Source organism: Schistocerca americana, chromosome 9 (assembly GCF_021461395.2).
Source record: "Schistocerca americana isolate TAMUIC-IGC-003095 chromosome 9, iqSchAmer2.1, whole genome shotgun sequence".
Taxonomy (NCBI): domain Eukaryota; kingdom Metazoa; phylum Arthropoda; class Insecta; order Orthoptera; family Acrididae; genus Schistocerca; species Schistocerca americana.
The window spans coordinates 79,799,187-79,817,043 of NC_060127.1; positions in this window are offsets into that span (position 1 = coordinate 79,799,187).

The window sequence follows — 17,857 nt, forward strand, 5'->3', positions numbered from 1 at the left end:
GTCAGACCTCTTTGGCAGGGTCGACCACGGCATGCCACAATCATCCAGTCTTAATGGCACAAAATACCTGCGCTGTATAGTTCTGGATATGAAACACTACAGTTAACACTCTCGCAGTCAGAGTCAGACCTCTTTGGCGGCGTCGACCACGGCATGCCACAATCATCCAGTCTTAATGGCACAAAATACCTGCGCTGTATAGTTCTGGATATGAAACACTGCAGTTAACACTCTCGCAGTCAGAGTCAGACCTCTTTGGCAGGGTCGACCACGGCATGCCACAATCATCCAGTCTTAATGGCACAAAATACCTGCGCTGTATAGTTCTGGATATGAAACACTGCAGTTAACACTCTCGCAGTCAGAGTCAGACCTCTTTGGCAGCGTCGACCACGGCATGCCACAATCATCCAAACTTAATGGCACAAAATACCTGCGCTGTATAGTTCTGGATATGAAACACTACAGTTAACACTCTCGCAGTCAGACCTCTTTGGCAGGGTCGACCACGGCATGCCACAATCATCCAGTCTTAATGGCACCAAATACCTGCGCTGTATAGTTCTGGATATGAAACACTACAGTTAACACTCTCGCAGTCAGACCTCTTTGGCAGGGTCGACCACGGCATGCCACAATCATCCAGTCTTAATGGCACAAAATACCTGCGCTGTATAGTTCTGGATATGAAACACTGCAGTTAACACTCTCGCAGTCAGAGTCAGACCTCTTTGGCAGCGTCGACCACGGCATGCCACAATCATCCAGTCTTAATGGCACAAAATACCTGCGCTGTATAGTTCTGGATATGAAACACTACAGTTAACACTCTCGCAGTCAGACCTCTTTGGCAGGGTCGACCACGGCATGCCACAATCATCCAGTCTTAATGGCACCAAATACCTGCGCTGTATAGTTCTGGATATGAAACACTACAGTTAACACTCTCGCAGTCAGACCTCTTTGGCAGGGTCGACCACGGCATGCCACAATCATCCAGTCTTAATGGCACAAAATACCTGCGCTGTATAGTTCTGGATATGAAACACTGCAGTTAACACTCTCGCAGTCAGAGTCAGACCTCTTTGGCAGCGTCGACCACGGCATGCCACAATCATCCAGTCTTAATGGCACAAAATACCTGCGCTGTATAGTTCTGGATATGAAACACTACAGTTAACACTCTCGCAGTCAGACCTCTTTGGCAGGGTCGACCACGGCATGCCACAATCACCCAGTCTTAATGGCACCAAATACCTGCGCTGTATAGTTCTGGATATGAAACACTACAGTTAACACTCTCGCAGTCAGACCTCTTTGGCAGGGTCGACCACGGCATGCCACAATCATCCAGTCTTAATGGCACAAAATACCTGCGCTGTATAGTTCTGGATATGAAACACTGCAGTTAACACTCTCGCAGTCAGAGTCAGACCTCTTTGGCAGCGTCGACCACGGCATGCCACAATCATCCAGTCTTAATGGCACAAAATACCTGCGCTGTATAGTTCTGGATATGAAACACTACAGTTAACACTCTCGCAGTCAGACCTCTTTGGCAGGGTCGACCACGGCATGCCACAATCATCCAGTCTTAATGGCACCAAATACCTGCGCTGTATAGTTCTGGATATGAAACACTACAGTTAACACTCTCGCAGTCAGACCTCTTTGGCAGGGTCGACCACGGCATGCCACAATCATCCAGTCTTAATGGCACAAAATACCTGCGCTGTATAGTTCTGGATATGAAACACTGCAGTTAACACTCTCGCAGTCAGACCTCTTTGGCAGGGTCGACCACGGCATGCCACAATCATCCAGTCTTAATGGCACAAAATACCTGCGCTGTATAGTTCTGGATATGAAACACTGCAGTTAACACTCTCGCAGTCAGACCTCTTTGGCAGGGTCGACCACGGCATGCCACAATCATCCAGTCTTAATGGCACCAAATACCTGCGCTGTATAGTTCTGGATATGAAACACTACAGTTAACACTCTCGCAGTCAGACCTCTTTGGCAGGGTCGACCACGGCATGACACAATCATCCAGTCTTAATGGCACAAAATACCTGCGCTGTATAGTTCTGGATATGAAACACTGCAGTTAACACTCTCGCAGTCAGAGTCAGACCTCTTTGGCAGCGTCGACCACGGCATGCCACAATCATCCAGTCTTAATGGCACCAAATACCTGCGCTGTATAGTTCTGGATATGAAACACTACAGTTAACACTCTCGCAGTCAGACCTCTTTGGCAGGGTCGACCACGGCATGCCACAATCATCCAGTCTTAATGGCACCAAATACCTGCGCTGTATAGTTCTGGATATGAAACACTACAGTTAACACTCTCGCAGTCAGACCTCTTTGGCAGGGTCGACCACGGCATGCCACAATCATCCAGTCTTAATGGCACAAAATACCTGCGCTGTATAGTTCTGGATATGAAACACTGCAGTTAACACTCTCGCAGTCAGAGTCAGACCTCTTTGGCAGCGTCGACCACGGCATGCCACAATCATCCAGTCTTAATGGCACAAAATACCTGCGCTGTATAGTTCTGGATATGAAACACTACAGTTAACACTCTCGCAGTCAGACCTCTTTGGCAGGGTCGACCACGGCATGCCACAATCATCCAGTCTTAATGGCACCAAATACCTGCGCTGTATAGTTCTGGATATGAAACACTACAGTTAACACTCTCGCAGTCAGACCTCTTTGGCAGGGTCGACCACGGCATGCCAGAATCACCCAGTCTTAATGGCACCAAATACCTGCGCTGTATAGTTCTGGATATGAAACACTACAGTTAACACTCTCGCAGTCAGACCTCTTTGGCAGGGTCGACCACGGCATGCCACAATCATCCAGTCTTAATGGCACAAAATACCTGCGCTGTATAGTTCTGGATATGAAACACTGCAGTTAACACTCTCGCAGTCAGAGTCAGACCTCTTTGGCAGCGTCGACCACGGCATGCCACAATCATCCAGTCTTAATGGCACAAAATACCTGCGCTGTATAGTTCTGGATATGAAACACTACAGTTAACACTCTCGCAGTCAGACCTCTTTGGCAGGGTCGACCACGGCATGCCACAATCATCCAGTCTTAATGGCACCAAATACCTGCGCTGTATAGTTCTGGATATGAAACACTACAGTTAACACTCTCGCAGTCAGACCTCTTTGGCAGGGTCGACCACGGCATGCCACAATCACCCAGTCTTAATGGCACCAAATACCTGCGCTGTATAGTTCTGGATATGAAACACTACAGTTAACACTCTCGCAGTCAGACCTCTTTGGCAGGGTCGACCACGGCATGCCACAATCATCCAGTCTTAATGGCACAAAATACCTGCGCTGTATAGTTCTGGATATGAAACACTGCAGTTAACACTCTCGCAGTCAGAGTCAGACCTCTTTGGCAGCGTCGACCACGGCATGCCACAATCATCCAGTCTTAATGGCACAAAATACCTGCGCTGTATAGTTCTGGATATGAAACACTACAGTTAACACTCTCGCAGTCAGACCTCTTTGGCAGGGTCGACCACGGCATGCCACAATCATCCAGTCTTAATGGCACCAAATACCTGCGCTGTATAGTTCTGGATATGAAACACTACAGTTAACACTCTCGCAGTCAGACCTCTTTGGCAGGGTCGACCACGGCATGCCACAATCATCCAGTCTTAATGGCACAAAATACCTGCGCTGTATAGTTCTGGATATGAAACACTACAGTTAACACTCTCGCAGTCAGACCTCTTTGGCAGGGTCGACCACGGCATGCCACAATCATCCAGTCTTAATGGCACAAAATACCTGCGCTGTATAGTTCTGGATATGAAACACTGCAGTTAACACTCTCGCAGTCAGAGTCAGACCTCTTTGGCAGCGTCGACCACGGCATGCCACAATCATCCAGTCTTAATGGCACAAAATACCTGCGCTGTATAGTTCTGGATATGAAACACTACAGTTAACACTCTCGCAGTCAGACCTCTTTGGCAGGGTCGACCACGGCATGCCACAATCATCCAGTCTTAATGGCACCAAATACCTGCGCTGTATAGTTCTGGATATGAAACACTACAGTTAACACTCTCGCAGTCAGACCTCTTTGGCAGAGTCGACCACGGCATGCCACAATCATCCAGTCTTAATGGCACAAAATACCTGCGCTGTATAGTTCTGGATATGAAACACTGCAGTTAACACTCTCGCAGTCAGAGTCAGACCTCTTTGGCAGCGTCGACCACGGCATGCCACAATCATCCAGTCTTAATGGCACAAAATACCTGCGCTGTATAGTTCTGGATATGAAACACTACAGTTAACACTCTCGCAGTCAGACCTCTTTGGCAGGGTCGACCACGGCATGCCACAATCATCCAGTCTTAATGGCACCAAATACCTGCGCTGTATAGTTCTGGATATGAAACACTACAGTTAACACTCTCGCAGTCAGACCTCTTTGGCAGGGTCGACCACGGCATGCCACAATCATCCAGTCTTAATGGCACAAAATACCTGCGCTGTATAGTTCTGGATATGAAACACTGCAGTTAACACTCTCGCAGTCAGAGTCAGACCTCTTTGGCAGCGTCGACCACGGCATGCCACAATCATCCAGTCTTAATGGCACAAAATGCCTGCGCTGTATAGTTCTGGATATGAAACACTACAGTTAACACTCTCGCAGTCAGACCTCTTTGGCAGGGTCGACCACGGCATGCCACAATCATCCAGTCTTAATGGCACCAAATACCTGCGCTGTATAGTTCTGGATATGAAACACTACAGTTAACACTCTCGCAGTCAGACCTCTTTGGCAGGGTCGACCACGGCATGCCACAATCATCCAGTCTTAATGGCACAAAATACCTGCGCTGTATAGTTCTGGATATGAAACACTGCAGTTAACACTCTCGCAGTCAGAGTCAGACCTCTTTGGCAGCGTCGACCACGGCATGCCACAATCATCCAGTCTTAATGGCACAAAATACCTGCGCTGTATAGTTCTGGATATGAAACACTACAGTTAACACTCTCGCAGTCAGACCTCTTTGGCAGGGTCGACCACGGCATGCCACAATCATCCAGTCTTAATGGCACCAAATACCTGCGCTGTATAGTTCTGGATATGAAACACTACAGTTAACACTCTCGCAGTCAGACCTCTTTGGCAGGGTCGACCACGGCATGCCACAATCATCCAGTCTTAATGGCACAAAATACCTGCGCTGTATAGTTCTGGATATGAAACACTGCAGTTAACACTCTCGCAGTCAGAGTCAGACCTCTTTGGCAGGGTCGACCACGGCATGCCACAATCATCCAGTCTTAATGGCACAAAATACCTGCGCTGTATAGTTCTGGATATGAAACACTGCAGTTAACACTCTCGCAGTCAGAGTCAGACCTCTTTGGCAGCGTCGACCACGGCATGCCACAATCATCCAGTCTTAATGGCACAAAATACCTGCGCTGTATAGTTCTGGATATGAAACACTGCAGTTAACACTCTCGCAGTCAGAGTCAGACCTCTTTGGCAGCGTCGACCACGGCATGCCACAATCATCCAGTCTTAATGGCACAAAATACCTGCGCTGTATAGTTCTGGATATGAAACACTACAGTTAACACTCTCGCAGTCAGACCTCTTTGGCAGGGTCGACCACGGCATGCCACAATCATCCAGTCTTAATGGCACCAAATACCTGCGCTGTATAGTTCTGGATATGAAACACTACAGTTAACACTCTCGCAGTCAGACCTCTTTGGCAGGGTCGACCACGGCATGCCACAATCATCCAGTCTTAATGGCACAAAATACCTGCGCTGTATAGTTCTGGATATGAAACACTGCAGTTAACACTCTCGCAGTCAGAGTCAGACCTCTTTGGCAGCGTCGACCACGGCATGCCACAATCATCCAGTCTTAATGGCACAAAATACCTGCGCTGTATAGTTCTGGATATGAAACACTACAGTTAACACTCTCGCAGTCAGACCTCTTTGGCAGGGTCGACCACGGCATGCCACAATCATCCAGTCTTAATAGCACCAAATACCTGCGCTGTATAGTTCTGGATATGAAACACTACAGTTAACACTCTCGCAGTCAGACCTCTTTGGCAGGGTCGACCACGGCATGCCACAATCATCCAGTCTTAATGGCACAAAATACCTGCGCTGTATAGTTCTGGATATGAAACACTGCAGTTAACACTCTCGCAGTCAGAGTCAGACCTCTTTGGCAGCGTCGACCACGGCATGCCACAATCATCCAGTCTTAATGGCACAAAATACCTGCGCTGTATAGTTCTGGATATGAAACACTACAGTTAACACTCTCGCAGTCAGACCTCTTTGGCAGGGTCGACCACGGCATGCCACAATCATCCAGTCTTAATGGCACCAAATACCTGCGCTGTATAGTTCTGGATATGAAACACTACAGTTAACACTCTCGCAGCAGACCTCTTTGGCAGGGTCGACCACGGCATGCCACAATCATCCAGTCTTAATGGCACAAAATACCTGCGCTGTATAGTTCTGGATATGAAACACTGCAGTTAACACTCTCGCAGTCAGAGTCAGACCTCTTTGGCAGCGTCGACCACGGCATGCCACAATCATCCAGTCTTAATGGCACAAAATACCTGCGCTGTATAGTTCTGGATATGAAACACTACAGTTAACACTCTCGCAGTCAGACCTCTTTGGCAGGGTCGACCACGGCATGCCACAATCATCCAGTCTTAATGGCACAAAATACCTGCGCTGTATAGTTCTGGATATGAAACACTACAGTTAACACTCTCGCAGTCAGAGTCAGACCTCTTTGGCAGCGTCGACCACGGCATGCCACAATCATCCAGTCTTAATGGCACAAAATACCTGCGCTGTATAGTTCTGGATATGAAACACTACAGTTAACACTCTCGCAGTCAGAGTCAGACCTCTTTGGCAGCGTCGACCACGGCATGCCACAATCATCCAGTCTTAATGGCACAAAATACCTGCGCTGTATAGTTCTGGATATGAAACACTACAGTTAACACTCTCGCAGTCAGACCTCTTTGGCAGGGTCGACCACGGCATGCCACAATCATCCAGTCTTAATGGCACCAAATACCTGCGCTGTATAGTTCTGGATATGATACACTGCAGTTAACATTCTCGCAGTCAGACCTCTTTGGCAGGGTCGACCACGGCATGCCACAATCATCCAGTCTTAATGGCACCAAATACCTGCGCTGTATAGTTCTGGATATGAAACACTGCAGTTAACACTCTCGCAGTCAGAGTCAGACCTCTTTGGCAGCGTCGACCACGGCATGCCACAATCATCCAGTCTTAATGGCACCAAATACCTGCGCTGTATAATTCTGGATATGAAACACTACAGTTAACACTCTCGCAGTCAGAGTCAGACCTCTTTGGCAGGGTCGACCACGGCATGCCACAATCATCCAGTCTTAATGGCACCAAATACCTGCGCTGTATAGTTCTGGATATGAAACACTGCAGTTAACACTCTCGCAGTCAGAGTCAGACCTCTTTGGCAGCGTCGACCACGGCATGCCACAATCATCCAGTCTTAATGGCACCAAATACCTGCGCTGTATAGTTCTGGATATGAAACACTGCAGTTAACACTCTCGCAGTCAGAGTCAGACCTCTTTGGCAGCGTCGACCACGGCATGCCACAATCATCCAGTCTTAATGGCACAAAATACCTGCGCTGTATAGTTCTGGATATGAAACACTACAGTTAACAGTCTCGCAGTCAGAGTCAGACCTCTTTGGCAGCGTCGACCACGGCATGCCACAATCATCCAGTCTTAATGGCACCAAATACCTGCGCTGTATAGTTCTGGATATGAAACACTGCAGTTAACACTCTCGCAGTCAGAGTCAGACCTCTTTGGCAGCGTCGACCACGGCATGCCACAATCATCCAGTCTTAATGGCACAAAATACCTGCGCTGTATAGTTCTGGATATGAAACACTACAGTTAACACTCTCGCAGTCAGAGTCAGACCTCTTTGGCAGCGTCGACCACGGCATGCCACAATCATCCAGTCTTAATGGCACCAAATACCTGCGCTGTATAGTTCTGGATATGAAACACTACAGTTAACACCCTCGCAGTCAGAGTCAGACCTCTTTGGCAGCGTCGACCACGGCATGCCACAATCATCCAGTCTTAATGGCACCAAATACCTGCGCTGTATAGTTCTGGATATGAAACACTGCAGTTAACACTCTCGCAGTCATAGTCAGACCTCTTTGGCAGCGTCGACCACGGCATGCCACAATCATCCAGTCTTAATGGCACCAAATACCTGCGCTGTATAGTTCTGGATATGAAACACTACAGATAACACTCTCGCAGTCAGAGTCAGACCTCTTTGGCAGGGTCGACCACGGCATGCCACAATCATCCAGTCCTAATGGCACCAAATACCTGCGCTGTATAGTTCTGGATATGAAACACTACAGTTAACACTCTCGCAGTCAGAGTCAGACCTCTTTGGCAGGGTCGACCACGGCATGCCACAATCATCCAGTCTTAATGGCACCAAATACCTGCGCTGTATAGTTCTGGATATGAAACACTACAGTTAACACTCTCGCAGTCAGAGTCAGACCTCTTTGGCAGGGTCGACCACGGCATGCCACAATCATCCAGTCTTAATGGCACCTAATACCTGCGCTGTATAGTTCTGGATATGAAACACTGCAGTTAACACTCTCGCAGTCAGAGTCAGACCTCTTTGGCAGCGTCGACCACGGCATGCCACAATCATCCAGTCTTAATGGCACAAAATACCTGCGCTGTATAGTTCTGGATATGAAACACTACAGTTAACACTCTCGCAGTCAGAGTCAGACCTCTTTGGCAGCGTCGACCACGGCATGCCACAATCATCCAGTCTTAATGGCACAAAATACCTGCGCTGTATAGTTCTGGATATGAAACACTACAGTTAACACTCTCGCAGTCAGAGTCAGACCTCTTTGGCAGCGTCGACCACGGCATGCCACAATCATCCAGTCTTAATGGCACCAAATACCTGCGCTGTATAGTTCTGGATATGAAACACTACAGTTAACACTCTCGCAGTCAGAGTCAGACCTCTTTGGCAGCGTCGACCACGGCATGCCACAATCATCCAGTCTTAATGGCACAAAATACCTGCGCTGTATAGTTCTGGATATGAAACACTACAGTTAACACTCTCGCAGTCACACCTCTTTGGCAGGGTCGACCACGGCATGCCACAATCATCCAGACTTAATGGCACCAAATACCTGCGCTGTATAGTTCTGGATATGAAACACTACAGTTAACACTCTCGCAGTCAGAGTCAGACCTCTTTGGCAGGGTCGACCACGGCATGCCACAATCATCCAGTCTTATTGGCACCAAATACCTGCGCTGTATAGTTCTGGATATGAAACACTGCAGTTAACACTCTCGCAGTCAGAGTCAGACCTCTTTGGCAGCGTCGACCACGGCATGCCACAATCATCCAGTCTTAATGGCACAAAATACCTGCGCTGTATAGTTCTGGATATGAAACACTACAGTTAACACTCTCGCAGTCAGAGTCAGACCTCTTTGGCAGCGTCGACCACGGCATGCCACAATCATCCAGTCTTAATGGCACCAAATACCTGCGCTGTATAGTTCTGGATATGAAACACTACAGTTAACACTCTCGCAGTCAGAGTCAGACCTCTTTGGCAGGGTCGACCACGGCATGCCACAATCATCCAGTCTTAATGGCACCAAATACCTGCGCTGTATAGTTCTGGATATGAAACACTACAGTTGACACTCTCGCAGTCAGAGTCAGACCTCTTTGGCAGGGTCGACCACGGCATGCCACAATCATCCAGTCTTAATGGCACCAAATACCTGCGCTGTATAGTTCTGGATATGAAACACTGCAGTTAACACTCTCGCAGTCAGAGTCAGACCTCTTTGGCAGCGTCGACCACGGCATGCCACAATCATCCAGTCTTAATGGCACAAAATACCTGCGCTGTATAGTTCTGGATATGAAACACTACAGTTAACACTCTCGCAGTCAGAGTCAGACCTCTTTGGCAGCGTCGACCACGGCATGCCACAATCATCCAGTCTTAATGGCACAAAATACCTGCGCTGTATTGTTCTGGATATGAAACACTACAGTTAACACTCTCGCAGTCAGAGTCAGACCTCTTTGGCAGCGTCGACCACGGCATGCCACAATCATCCAGTCTTAATGGCACCAAATACCTGCGCTGTATAGTTCTGGATATGAAACACTACAGTTAACACTCTCGCAGTCAGAGTCAGACCTCTTTGGCAGCGTCGACCACGGCATGCCACAATCATCCAGTCTTAATGGCACAAAATACCTGCGCTGTATAGTTCTATATATGAAACACTACAGTTAACACTCTCGCAGTCAGACCTCTTTGGCAGGGTCGACCACGGCATGCCACAATCATCCAGTCTTAATGGCACAAAATACCTGCGCTGTATAGTTCTGGATATGAAACACTGCAGTTAACACTCTCGCAGTCAGAGTCAGACCTCTTTGGCAGCGTCGACCACGGCATGGCACAATCATCCAGTCTTAATGGCACAAAATACCTGCGCTGTATAGTTCTGGATATGAAACACTGCAGTTAACATTCTCGCAGTCAGACCTCTTTGGCAGCGTCGACCACGGCATGCCACAATCATCCAGTCTTAATGGCACCAAATACCTGCGCTGTATAGTTCTGGATATGAAACACTGCAGTTAACATTCTCGCAGTCAGACCTCTTTGGCAGCGTCGACCACGGCATGCCACAATCATCCAGTCTTAATGGCACCAAATACCTGCGCTGTATAGTTCTGGATATGAAACACTGCAGTTAACATTCTCGCAGTCAGACCTCTTTGGCAGCGTCGACCACGGCATGCCACAATCATCCAGTCTTAATGGCACAAAATACCTGCGCTGTATAGTTCTGGATATGAAACACTGCAGTTAACATTCTCGCAGTCAGACCTCTTTGGCAGCGTCGACCACGGCATGCCACAATCATCCAGTCTTAATGGCACCAAATACCTGCGCTGTATAGTTCTGGATATGAAACACTGCAGTTAACATTCTCGCAGTCAGACCTCTTTGGCAGCGTCGACCACGGCATGCCACAATCATCCAGTCTTAATGGCACAAAATACCTGCGCTGTATAGTTCTGGATATGAAACACTGCAGTTAACACTCTCGCAGTCAGAGTCAGACCTCTCTGGCAGCGTCGACCACGGCATGGCACAATCATCCAGTCTTAATGGCACAAAATACCTGCGCTGTATAGTTCTGGATATGAAACACTGCAGTTAACATTCTCGCAGTCAGACCTCTTTGGCAGCGTCGACCACGGCATGCCACAATCATCCAGTCTTAATGGCACAAAATACCTGCGCTGTATAGTTCTGGATATGAAACACTGCAGTTAACATTCTCGCAGTCAGACCTCTTTGGCAGGGTCGACCACGGCATGCCACAATCATCCAGTCTTAATGGCACAAAATACCTGCGCTGTATAGTTCTGGATATGAAACACTGCAGTTAACACTCTCGCAGTCAGAGTCAGACCTCTCTGGCAGCGTCGACCACGGCATGGCACAATCATCCAGTCTTAATGGCACAAAATACCTGCGCTGTATAGTTCTGGATATGAAACACTGCAGTTAACATTCTCGCAGTCAGACCTCTTTGGCAGCGTCGACCACGGCATGCCACAATCATCCAGTCTTAATGGCACAAAATACCTGCGCTGTATAGTTCTGGATATGAAACACTGCAGTTAACACTCTCGCAGTCAGAGTCAGACCTCTCTGGCAGCGTCGACCACGGCATGGCACAATCATCCAGTCTTAATGGCACAAAATACCTGCGCTGTATAGTTCTGGATATGAAACACTGCAGTTAACATTCTCGCAGTCAGACCTCTTTGGCAGCGTCGACCACGGCATGCCACAATCATCCAGTCTTAATGGCACAAAATACCTGCGCTGTATAGTTCTGGATATGAAACACTGCAGTTAACATTCTCGCAGTCAGACCTCTTTGGCAGCGTCGACCACGGCATGCCACAATCATCCAGTCTTAATGGCACAAAATACCTGCGCTGTATAGTTCTGGATATGAAACACTGCAGTTAACATTCTCGCAGTCAGACCTCTTTGGCAGCGTCGACCACGGCATGCCACAATCATCCAGTCTTAATGGCACAAAATACCTGCGCTGTATAGTTCTGGATATGAAACACTGCAGTTAACACTCTCGCAGTCAGAGTCAGACCTCTCTGGCAGCGTCGACCACGGCATGGCACAATCATCCAGTCTTAATGGCACAAAATACCTGCGCTGTATAGTTCTGGATATGAAACACTGCAGTTAACATTCTCGCAGTCAGACCTCTTTGGCAGCGTCGACCACGGCATGCCACAATCATCCAGTCTTAATGGCACAAAATACCTGCGCTGTATAGTTCTGGATATGAAACACTGCAGTTAACACTCTCGCAGTCAGAGTCAGACCTCTCTGGCAGCGTCGACCACGGCATGGCACAATCATCCAGTCTTAATGGCACAAAATACCTGCGCTGTATAGTTCTGGATATGAAACACTGCAGTTAACATTCTCGCAGTCAGACCTCTTTGGCAGCGTCGACCACGGCATGCCACAATCATCCAGTCTTAATGGCACAAAATACCTGCGCTGTATAGTTCTGGATATGAAACACTGCAGTTAACACTCTCGCAGTCAGAGTCAGACGTCTCTGGCAGCGTCGACCACGGCATGGCACAATCATCCAGTCTTAATGGCACAAAATACCTGCGCTGTATAGTTCTGGATATGAAACACTGCAGTTAACATTCTCGCAGTCAGACCTCTTTGGCAGCGTCGACCACGGCATGCCACAATCATCCAGTCTTAATGGCACAAAATACCTGCGCTGTATAGTTCTGGATATGAAACACTGCAGTTAACATTCTCGCAGTCAGACCTCTTTGGCAGGGTCGACCACGGCATGCCACAATCATCCAGTCTTAATGGCACAAAATACCTGCGCTGTATAGTTCTGGATATGAAACACTGCAGTTAACACTCTCGCAGTCAGAGTCAGACCTCTTTGGCAGCGTCGACCACGGCATGGCACAATCATCCAGTCTTAATGGCACAAAATACCTGCGCTGTATAGTTCTGGATATGAAACACTGCAGTTAACATTCTCGCAGTCAGACCTCTTTGGCAGCGTCGACCACGGCATGCCACAATCATCCAGTCTTAATGGCACCAAATACCTGCGCTGTATAGTTCTGGATATGAAACACTGCAGTTAACATTCTCGCAGTCAGACCTCTTTGGCAGCGTCGACCACGGCATGCCACAATCATCCAGTCTTAATGGCACCAAATACCTGCGCTGTATAGTTCTGGATGTGAAACACTACAGTTAACACTCTCGCAGTCAGAGTCAGACCTCTTTGGCAGCGTCGACCACGGCATGGCACAATCATCCAGTCTTAATGGCACAAAATACCTGCGCTGTATAGTTCTGGATATGAAACACTGCAGTTAACATTCTCGCAGTCAGACCTCTTTGGCAGCGTCGACCACGGCATGCCACAATCATCCAGTCTTAATGGCACAAAATACCTGCGCTGTATAGTTCTGGATATGAAACACTGCAGTTAACATTCTCGCAGTCAGACCTCTTTGGCAGGGTCGACAACGGCATGCCACAATCATCCAGTCTTAATGGCACCAAATACCTGCACTGTATAGTTCTGGATATGATACACTGCAGTTAACATTCTCGCAGTCAGACCTCTTTGGCAGGGTCGACCGCGGCATGCCACAATCATCCAGTCTTAATGGCACCAAATACCTGCGCTGTATAGTTCTGGATATGAAACACTGCAGTTAACACTCTCGCAGTCAGAGTCAGACCTCTTTGGCAGCGTCGACCACGGCATGCCACAATCATCCAGTCTTAATGGCACAAAATACCTGCGCTGTATAGTTCTGGATATGAAACACTACAGTTAACACTCTCGCAGTCAGACCTCTTTGGCAGGGTCGACCACGGCATGCCACAATCATCCAGTCTTAATGGCACCAAATACCTGCGCTGTATAGTTCTGGATATGAAACACTACAGTTAACACTCTCGCAGTCAGACCTCTTTGGCAGGGTCGACCACGGCATGCCACAATCATCCAGTCTTAATGGCACAAAATACCTGCGCTGTATAGTTCTGGATATGAAACACTGCAGTTAACACTCTCGCAGTCAGAGTCAGACCTCTTTGGCAGCGTCGACCACGGCATGCCACAATCATCCAGTCTTAATGGCACAAAATACCTGCGCTGTATAGTTCTGGATATGAAACACTGCAGTTAACATTCTCGCAGTCAGACCTCTTTGGCAGGGTCGACCACGGCATGCCACAATCATCCAGTCTTAATGGCACAAAATACCTGCGCTGTATAGTTCTGGATATGAAACACTACAGTTAACACTCTCGCAGTCAGACCTCTTTGGCAGGGTCGACCACGGCATGCCACAATCATCCAGTCTTAATGGCACAAAATACCTGCGCTGTATAGTTCTGGATATGAAACACTACAGTTAACACTCTCGCAGTCAGACCTCTTTGGCAGGGTCGACCACGGCATGCCACAATCATCCAGTCTTAATGGCACAAAATACCTGCGCTGTATAGTTCTGGATATGAAACACTGCAGTTAACATTCTCGCAGTCAGACCTCTTTGGCAGGGTCGACCACGGCATGCCACAATCATCCAGTCTTAATGGCACAAAATACCTGCGCTGTATAGTTCTGGATATGAAACACTGCAGTTAACACTCTCGCAGTCAGAGTCAGACCTCTTTGGCAGCGTCGACCACGGCATGCCACAATCATCCAGTCTTAATGGCACAAAATACCTGCGCTGTACAGTTCTGGATATGAAACACTGCAGTTAACATTCTCGCAGTCAGACCTCTTTGGCAGGGTCGACCACGGCATGCCACAATCATCCAGTCTTAATGGCACAAAATGCCTGCGCTGTATAGTTCTGGATATGAAACACTACAGTTAACACTCTCGCAGTCAGACCTCTTTGGCAGGGTCGACCACGGCATGCCACAATCATCCAGTCTTAATGGCACAAAATACCTGCGCTGTATAGTTCTGGATATGAAACACTACAGTTAACACTCTCGCAGTCAGACCTCATTGGCAGGGTCGACCACGGCATGCCACAATCATCCAGTCTTAATGGCACAAAATACCTGCGCTGTATAGTTCTGGATATGAAACACTACAGTTAACACTCTCGCAGTCAGACCTCTTTGGCAGGGTCGACCACGGCATGCCACAATCATCCAGTCTTAATGGCACAAAATACCTGCGCTGTATAGTTCTGGATATGAAACACTACAGTTAACACTCTCGCAGTCAGACCTCTTTGGCAGGGTCGACCACGGCATGCCACAATCATCCAGTCTTAATGGCACCAAATACCTGCGCTGTATAGTTCTGGATATGAAACACTACAGTTAACACTCTCGCAGTCAGAGTCAGACCTCTTTGGCAGCGTCGACCACGGCATGCCACAATCATCCAGTCTTAATGGCACAAAATACCTGCGCTGTATAGTTCTGGATATGAAACACTACAGTTAACACTCTCGCAGTCAGACCTCTTTGGCAGGGTCGACCACGGCATGCCACAATCATCCAGTCTTAATGGCACCAAATACCTGCGCTGTATAGTTCTGGATATGAAACACTACAGTTAACACTCTCGCAGTCAGACCTCTTTGGCAGGGTCGACCACGGCATGCCACAATCATCCAGTCTTAATGGCACAAAATACCTGCGCTGTATAGTTCTGGATATGAAACACTGCAGTTAACACTCTCGCAGTCAGAGTCAGACCTCTTTGGCAGCGTCGACCACGGCATGCCACAATCATCCAGTCTTAATGGCACAAAATACCTGCGCTGTATAGTTCTGGATATGAAACACTGCAGTTAACATTCTCGCAGTCAGACCTCTTTGGCAGGGTCGACCACGGCATGCCACAATCATCCAGTCTTAATGGCACCAAATACCTGCGCTGTATAGTTCTGGATATGAAACACTACAGTTAACACTCTCGCAGTCAGACCTCTTTGGCAGGGTCGACCACGGCATGCCACAATCATCCAGTCTTAATGGCACAAAATACCTGCGCTGTATAGTTCTGGATATGAAACACTACAGTTAACACTCTCGCAGTCAGACCTCTTTGGCAGGGTCGACCACGGCATGCCACAATCATCCAGTCTTAATGGCACAAAATACCTGCGCTGTATAGTTCTGGATATGAAACACTGCAGTTAACACTCTCGCAGTCAGAGTCAGACCTCTTTGGCAGCGTCGACCACGGCATGCCACAATCATCCAGTCTTAATGGCACAAAATACCTGCGCTGTATAGTTCTGGATATGAAACACTACAGTTAACACTCTCGCAGTCAGACCTCTTTGGCAGGGTCGACCACGGCATGCCACAATCATCCAGTCTTAATGGCACCAAATACCTGCGCTGTATAGTTCTGGATATGAAACACTACAGTTAACACTCTCGCAGTCAGACCTCTTTGGCAGGGTCGACCACGGCATGCCACAATCATCCAGTCTTAATGGCACAAAATACCTGCGCTGTATAGTTCTGGATATGAAACACTGCAGTTAACACTCTCGCAGTCAGAGTCAGACCTCTTTGGCAGCGTCGACCACGGCATGCCACAATCATCCAGTCTTAATGGCACAAAATACCTGCGCTGTATAGTTCTGGATATGAAACACTACAGTTAACACTCTCACAGTCAGACCTCTTTGGCAGGGTCGACCACGGCATGCCACAATCATCCAGTCTTAATGGCACAAAATACCTGCGCTGTATAGTTCTGGATATGAAACACTACAGTTAACACTCTCGCAGTCAGACCTCTTTGGCAGGGTCGACCACGGCATGCCACAATCATCCAGTCTTAATGGCACCAAATACCTGCGCTGTATAGTTCTGGATATGAAACACTACAGTTAACACTCTCGCAGTCAGACCTCTTTGGCAGGGTCGACCACGGCATGCCACAATCATCCAGTCTTAATGGCACCAAATACCTGCGCTGTATAGTTCTGGATATGAAACACTACAGTTAACACTCTCGCAGTCAGGGTCAGACCTCTTTGGCAGGGTCGACCACGGCATGCCACAATCATCCAGTCTTAATGGCACAAAATACCTGCGCTGTATAGTTCTGGATATGAAACACTACAGTTAACACTCTCGCAGTCAGACCTCTTTGGCAGGGTCGACCACGGCATGCCACAATCATCCAGTCTTAATGGCACCAAATACCTGCGCTGTATAGTTCTGGATATGAAACACTACAGTTAACACTCTCGCAGTCAGACCTCTTTGGCAGGGTCGACCACGGCATGCCACAATCATCCAGTCTTAATGGCACAAAATACCTGCGCTGTATAGTTCTGGATATGAAACACTACAGTTAACACTCTCGCAGTCAGACCTCTTTGGCAGGGTCGACCACGGCATGCCACAATCATCCAGTCTTAATGGCACCAAATACCTGTGCTGTATAGTTCTGGATATGAAACACTACAGTTAACACTCTCGCAGTCAGACCTCTTTGGCAGGGTCGACCACGGCATGCCACAATCATCCAGTCTTAATGGCACCAAATACCTGCGCT